The following is an 8,683-nucleotide window of genomic DNA, read 5'->3' as shown; positions in this document are numbered from 1 at the left end:
TCAGTGTGATCTCTGGACAGACATCTCAGCCTCTTTTCCTCAACTAACTTACTATTTGTTCATAATATGCTTAAAAATGTACAACTTCAGCTGTCTTTGGATGACAGTGTTGCTCCACAGCTTCATGAGCATCCTCCTCACTTGATACATTTTGCACAGCATCACACTTGTAAATGTAGGAGCATTTGAACATGAATTTGTAGAATCTCTTCTGGTGTTTTCCCGGACAGGTCCAGATGTGATCCGGCCAGTTCAGTTCTGGTCGTGAGGTGAGTGAAGCAGATGAATTGCAGCATAGATAAAACTCCGAGTGGTTTCGTTTGGCTGCCGCTCAACACATGAGGAAAGAAGGGGCTTTTTTCATCATTGCAACAGCCTGAATCAACACTTGAGAACTGCTGCTGACCCACATCTTTGTCGTGGGTGGAACAACATGGAGATGACCTGCCAACCTATCTCCTGCTCATCTCTCCTCCACCTCTGTGCAGTTGTGTCATTTCCACCAGTGAGTTCTGGCTCAGGACTTGTGTTTCTCTTTGTTATCTTGGGTTGAGAAAACACGTCCAGAGGTTTGGTCTGCACGGAGGTCTCTGCACACTTGGCTGACCAGAGTGGACCATTCATCATGTTGTATGACTTCAGATGTCAATGTATTGAAGCACAATTCTACCAGTTAAAATAAGTCTAAATGAATGATTAAAAAAACACTTTAATTTTCATCTTGGACCTGATCTGACTTGAAGGGTCAATCCACTGAAAATCCAAATTTCACTCATTTTCTGTGTTAGTGATTATTTTCAGAGCAATTATTTCCTTTTTAGAGTTACAGGCTAAAATATATCTTCATTTTAATGTATAGACTTGAGCTCAATGGTTCAATTGGCTCCTGAAAAAAGTCCATGTTTTATGCTTGTTTTTAGCCAACCATGCTATGCCACCAACCTAAATCAGATATCACCAATATGGCGCCCCCAGGCACAAGGTAGCCCGAAGACACCCCAGGGAGTGGCCCTCCATGCCCCTGAAAAAAAAAGAAGTCATACAATAAACATCATTTTGTTTTATATTTGTCTTTCCTTTCTTGTTGCCGTATTGGTAACTATTGAGAAGGAAACAAAATGAATTAGTGTATTGTAACGATATAATTAATAATATATATTAAGTTATTTTAGTGGGTACCAAACTGATGGTAGCCCCTTGGGTCACGTGGTGCAGTTGCAATATTGTCTAAATCTTGTGCACTAGCAAAATTAATGAAATGAGGAATGACTTCAGGCAGCAGGCGAAAGATGGAGATCTTCTTCTTGAAACAAACTTAAAATATAGACTTATTTAATTTTTTTCAGAACTATCCCTCATGTCGAGGCTTTAATATGAGATGGTAATTATAGAAGAGTACCCTAAAGGTATTTGGACGTTTTTAAGTGGTTTTGGATGAAGAAGAATACAAAGACAAATACAATTGACTTACATTTTTCCTATAACTTTAACAAGGAACTGATTACTATAAAAATAATCCCAACCCTTAGTCGGCGTAAAGGTGAGTAGAAAAACTAGTGAAATTGTAATTATAGGTGAATTATGATTTTATTAAGGGGATAAGAAAAACAAAACAAGTAACAATGATCGTTCACCTCTACCTAACGACCACTAGATGGAGTCGTTGCAGCAAGAAGTTCATGCAGCTGCTTCCTCAAAGAAATATAAATGGTTTAACGACGTTTAATTGTGTGTTATTTGACTGTCGGACATTTCCTATTTATGTTGCTGTATCTTAAAACGCAACTATAATTATAAAAAAAATCCACGGAAGTTTTATGACACCTCATGATCAGGAATAACTTAGTTAATTTTTTTGTTTTAAGAAAGAGAGGTGGTAAGAAGTCTTAACAGACATATATTATCAGACCGAGATGATGAACTTAAACTATGACATTATAAAAGTAACCAGCTTTCACGTGTTGACAAGATGTTTTAAGCGAGTTTTATAAATACGTAATATTAAAATTAAGATTGTTGTTGTGACATAAATCATGTCGCCTCCGTGGTTTCCTGCATAAATCCATGTTTCCAACATTAATTTGAATTGAATTTTTATTATTAAAATAAAAACAATGCTATACTATTCCTTTTTTTTTTTAACTTACTGATATCTTAATTCATTTTATGAAAATTTTGAATAGACAGATGAATGGATGGTGACGTCTGAGAGAGTAATGCAGATATTAAAAAAAAAAAATTAAACAACAAAATGTCAGGTTAAAAAGTGACCTTTAATTATCCTGCCATAAAACCTTGTGGATTAAATCTCTCATCCATAGAGGGCGTCAGAGTGCATGGGTTCGGCCATGGTCCTTGTTCCCTGAGGTAAGGGTAATCTGTGTTGGTGCTGAAACTTCAGACATTAATGCAAAAAGGGGTTTTGGCTTGGAGTACCTAGAGTAGAGTCTTAGGTGACGACACTAGGTGCTGTTGTGTGAGGGCTCTGAGGAACACATCTAAGCTGAGAGACTCTCACTTTTAACAGATCAGTATTCCTCCAACTTCCCCTTCATGAAGCAGAGCTGAACGTAGAGGACGATATTCTGAGCTAAGTGCGACCAAAGAACTGGAGCTGGAAACATGTAATAAAGGGAAGCAACCATAAACAGATGTTGATGAAGATTCATGTTTGACTTGTATCCGAGCTTTCCTGGTGTTCTCTGCAGCATGACATCCGAGCAAGTCGGCGTCACAGGTCACTTCAGTTCTTGTTTTCCTCTCCCAAACAGAACCGGACCCCTGATAGTCTATCGTGAATAAGTGGAGACCGGAGGCTGTTTCTGTTATCTGGGAAAACAACTTGATTGAGGTGGATCCCACCGGGAATCCCATCATGCAACAAGAACCTGCTCCAGACTTCCTCCAGTCGGACAGGAAAGCCAAAGTCTGAGCGAGTCATGCGGTCCAGCTCTCACTGGACACAGTTACAATGGCAAAACTTTCTGTCTCTTTCAAGAAAGATCCTAGAGAAGATTTGACCCTCACAGTGGTCCTTGAAGTGGTCGGTGCCGGGAGGGAAAATAGACGAAGAAAAAATAAATTTGGTAAACTTGTGAGTGCACCTGAGCTCTGAGATATGAAATTGTCAAGTAGTTGTGGTATAAGTCAAGCATCAAGGTTTGTCAATGCAAGTCCTCAATCCAGAAAGTCTCAACCTCCAGGCTACTCGAGGACTGAAGCCCATTATTACATCATAATGGACACCGCACTCATAAACCCTCGTTCGCCGGGATTTCAAACATTGTTATGATGAGGAACTTACTGCATCTTGGAGAGGAGTCAGGAACATTCAAGTCAGGAAAGTTGGGTTTTGATACTAGTTGCCCTTCAAAAATAATTTTTGATTCTCACTTTTATACAATTAATATTCATATTTGGATCAGTTTATTGTAATAAATGCAAATTAATTGCAAGGCAGTTTTAATCATGAAGAAATATATTTGAATTTGTAATTTTTTTCAATACTGTTTCATTTTACATGAACAGACAGAAGGAAATATATTTTAATTGTTTATATTTTATATATTAAATAAGGACCACTTGAAACTCAACGTTAAGATATTTAATAGTAAAAAAAAAAGAAGTTTCCTTTAACTAATTTCAAATGTTTAAAAAGCGCCACAAGGATTTACGACATACTTCCACGCACCAGTTCACATGTTCGTGCTGCTGCAGCAAAGAGGGTAAAACAATCTGACGCTACACTCAGTCCAACTCTACAGGTGATCTGTGCTCTACTTCCTGCTCTGCTCAATCAGCCGCATTAGCAAAAACAAAACAAGAGTTTGGGGTCGACTACGCAGTAAATTGAGCTTGAATGAATCATCGTTGGTTAAGTGTGTTGAAAAGTTTAATCAGATTAATTCATCATAACTGACGATTGATGGGTTGATACACCTTCATTTGTCCCATTGCCCCACATTGGGGACAATTGTGTTGACACAGCAGATCACACATAAACAAGAATAATAATAAGATAAATTCATCATAAACCAATAGAATACACATAAATAAAATAATAATCTAAAGCCATAATACAAACACATTGATAATAGTGCAAAGATTTGGATTGGTTCAATCTCGGATTTCTGCCATTATTAAGAGGTTCTTGGCTCCAACGTCCTCCACTGAGTCCAGAGAGCAGCCCCTGCTCACCAGTCTGTCCAGCCTCTTCCTGTCTCTGACTTTGAAGCTCACTGACCAGTGGACTACTCCATAAAAGGTCCTCAGGAGTGTTCCCTGGACCCCAAAGGACCTCAACCTTCTGAGCATCAATGTTGTCTGCCCGGTCCAGTCTGTCTTGAACATCTGTCAATGATGAAATAATCGTTGTTATTTTTTACAGCTTTATCCATATCAAATAAATACATAACAACGTCTAGCAGCTAATTATGGCTTTGGATGGGTTGGACTACACTGTCTCTCATAACCTTGGTAAGAATAAAACCTTTGTAAACACTTGGCGATGTGGACACTCAGGCCAGTTATGTGACCACATACAGAAGAGGTCAAAGGAAGAAAGTGAAGAGATTAACTTAGAAGAAACCTGAGTGTCAGCTCTTCTGCCAAACTTTGCTTGAACAATATTAAAAAGGTTTTTGTTAAGGGTTAGGGTTAGTGTTAGTGTTAGTGTTGGTTTGTATGTGGTATTTATTTTATGTGATCTCTTTTTGACAATTGGTAAATTTGGTGTTTATACAAACCCAGAGGTCATATGCTTCTAAATTTCACCTTTGATCCTCACAATATTTTCTAAACACATTGTCGAATCGAAAATAAATAATCCCTTTTGTTTGGCAGTTGACTGTTGTCTTGAGTGTTATTATAGTTCCCTCGAGAGATTTGGGGACACCCTGGAAAGGTTGCACTAGTACCGGTCCCCAGACCAGTGTTGGGGACCACTGCATTAGGTGACCACATTATGAACAGAAAACAAAACATCACTGACTGAAGTCACTAGTTCACCACTGAGGAATACATGTTTTTATTTTTCTTCCAAAACATTTCAATCAAACTTTTTTTCTGGTGGTAAACGCTACTCTCCTCCGTTCACTCACTGTCCCTGATATAAAAGTGTCACACAAAACGAACCGTAAACCTACAAACACACACAAATGTTTTTTAGTGTCGCGCCCTGCAAAAACAATCTGCTCGCATGAAGTTTGTTACGAGAGCCTTGTAATCTACTGACCTCCGCTCTGCCCAGAGCTGCTGAACTGCACTTGAACTCCCTCCTCAGAACGAACGGCCGAGTGTGAGACACACTCTGTCATCAATATTGTGTTACTACTTCAAGCGTGACAGAAGTCTGAGATGGTATCGGTGCCAAAACTATTAATTCTCACCTCGCTGAGATTTACAGTCTCCGTCAGTCCAGTCTGCTGTCTCATTCTACTACAACAATGATTTATGTGCGGCAAGTTTACAGGTGCTACACCTGTCACTCAAGCTCACCTATAAACCAGAATCCTGGGTTGACCTCAAACTGGAGTCAAGACCCGTGTGTCAACTCTGGCCCGTCCACTCGTTTATTGTGGCCTTCTCGAGCTCTAAGAACATAAATAGTATGGCATATTAACTATGGCATACTAAGCGTAGTAGAAAAAAAAATCACTTTCTATACATCATGAAAATATTTAGATCATTGTCTTTTGGATCATCTATTTCGTCACGTTTAATTTGCTTAAGACATTTCACAGGTAATTCTTTTTTGGGGGGTAATTTAATACATTGACAGCATCCAGGTGTGAAGATGATGTGAAACTAAATACATAAATAAAACAATAATTAAAAAATAATATATACATATTCTATTTCCTTCTTTATTCTTCTTCTTATTATGTTTTGTGCCCCGTCCAAAATAATTTGATGTTGATACAATATGTCAATCAAACTCTCTCTCTGTACTCTGTGTTGCTGTACTGTTCGTACAACAATTATTGTTATTTTATGATGACTTTTACGATCGATAAACCTCCATGAAGCAAAAGATATGAGAGTGCAATTGTACTTGTACTGACAAATATTTTTGTGAATCTGTATTATGTTGAGTACAACACTGGCAATACAAGTTCAACATTATGATTTTGATTGTGTTCACGTTCACCCACCACTAGGAAGCCGAGGCAGGTACCTACACATCTCTCACACACATTACTTAAAGCTTTTAGAAACAAAACGTGGCAATGCCCATTTATACTAGGCCTATCTACGACTACGATTACTAGGACGATCTGTTATTGCTAGTGTACGGTCAATTTGAGTCTCAATATTCCTGCTTTTTCCATCTGGCTAGATATGAAGACAGGTTAACATTGATTCTACACATTGACACTTTTAAACAGCAGCTCAACGTTTTAAAGAACATCTACCCTTCTTTAGAACCCTGAGGTGATGGTATGGTTTTACAGTGTTCGTACTGACAACAGAAAATGCTGTTTGTGTTATGAAAAGTTATAATTGAGGCGATAAGTCACAGTCAAAATCATCTCCTTCCAAACTTTCCCACCTGCTTATCTCTGCTCTATCAAGCGTATTGAGTTTTGTTCCCCCCAGTGTTTCCAAACTTGTGGCAGGATTTAATGTTTTCAGGGAGGCTCTTTGTTCTGAGACATGAGATATCATAATAGCTGCAATTATCAGATATTGGAAGGTCCCTCAGACCTGATTGACACGAGGGTGTCAGAGGGGTTCTGATGAGCCCGAGGCGACGGTTCTGGAACGATCATAGATCTTAATTTCATCTTCGGTTCAGTCCCTGAAGAGCTCTGACAGACGGAGCAGTGAGGATGGACCTGGATGTTGTTAAGAACCAGAAGATTGCACAAGAGCTGCAGATTCATCTGAACTGGTGGAATGTTCGCTGCTCACTCCCTGCATGACAGTCATGTTTGAAAAACTCCGACACCAGGGAGAACTCTGTTTTGGTTTCTTATTGAATCAAATGTTCTGCAGGTTCATGTTTCTTGCAGCAGAACCAAACACAACAGAACATTTCTTTTTTTTAATGAGTCGGAGCTAAGACACAGGCTAGACTTGAACCGTGATGGACAAATGTCTTCAAGTCTCCAGACACAAGATTCCAACTTTCTCACATCACTTCAGATGAGAACAAATGATGTTCTTGGGTAACAAGTAGGACTCCCATCCAGATGTTCTCAGACTGCTTCATTGTTCTTGTAAATGAACGTGCAGCTCAACACAGGTAGATGATAGATTATACCGAAGTGTCGTCCCAGGGCCTTTATTTCGCTTTTCACTTACATTTTTTTCCATTCTGACTATGATTTGTTGGAGTTAAGACTCTGATATGTCTTTATATTTGTTCATTTTCAGATTATATCTAGATACATAATATATCAATTTATTTCTGATAGTTGTGAAATATTTGTCATTAAATTATTAAAATTAATTGAGTTAATTACTGTCATGTGCGGTGATTAACCACAAGTTTGAATATACTGAGAGTAACTTGCAAACAAGTGTTAAACAAACTGGTTTAGATTTATTCTTTTATTTTAGAATTTACTGTGAGAAAGTCCTCAGTACATGTTTCAGCAAAATTAGCTTAGTGAATAAGTTACAGTTCTCGAGGAAGACAAGAGGATTAACGTATTATTTTCAGGGAATTTTTAGTAGAGCTATCATAACAGCAGGAATACAGACGTGATGTCATAACAAAGCAAAATAAATAAAGCATGTGCTTCAACACATCCGTGGTTAATGGCTGCTATGTGTTGGTTATGGAATTTGTGTGTGTTGGATATTCACAGAATGATCAAATTATTGTTCATATGGTCTTTTGATTTAATATTGATCGTACAAGTACACTTTTTTTTTATACACGTCAACACTTTTCCGGTTTGAAATCACCTCAAGATTTGTTTTGTGTGTTGTCCAGACACAGTTTTGTCTTCACTTTTTTTTTCATATTCATGTCTCACAGCTTGAAATGTTTTCTTACTGCAACCATCAAAAAGTCACAACAGTGAAGAGTCTGTTGTTGGATGGCGTCTCGGATTATTTCAACGTGTGTTCATCGTGTTTTACTGACTCGCCGCCGCGCTCGCTTCCCCCGGCTGCACGAGGAAAAGCCTTTTATTTGTGGTTTCTCAATTTTCATTCCAGGCTTGTCATAAAGCTCCCAGATGAGTGATATCATGTGTTGCTCATCAGCGAAGCAGCTCTGGGGACTTGTCAGGGTTATTAAAGGCTGTGACATATCTGTACTTTCACAATCAGTCGTGCTCCTGATGACAAACACAACCTTTTACTCAATTACACCTCGTAGTGTCTAAACATTAAGTACAGACTAGAGGTGGTCAAATGAGCCCTGTATTAGATTATTTTTTACTTCTAATGGGGTAATTTTGTAGTTTCTCAAGAGGTGCAATGGTTTTAAGTTTTTCCTGCAATGTTACATTTGTCAATTCTTTCCCTTAAACATGAAGTAGTGAACTCAGAGAATCTTAGAAATATCGGTTGTGACTACGCTGCATTGGGCCAGACCTATGAAGGTCAGAGTTGTCACAATTATTGAAAATGGAAAATAAACTGAGTATTTTAATTCATTCCATGAGAATGTGCAGTGAAATAATAATGGAAAATTATTTCATGTTGCTGCTAGAGTTATTCTGTAGGA

The sequence above is a fragment of the Callionymus lyra genome, chromosome 12 (genome assembly GCF_982586985.1).
Source record: "Callionymus lyra chromosome 12, fCalLyr1.hap1.1, whole genome shotgun sequence".
NCBI lineage: Eukaryota > Metazoa > Chordata > Actinopteri > Syngnathiformes > Callionymidae > Callionymus > Callionymus lyra.
This window is presented reverse-complemented; position numbering follows the sequence as displayed.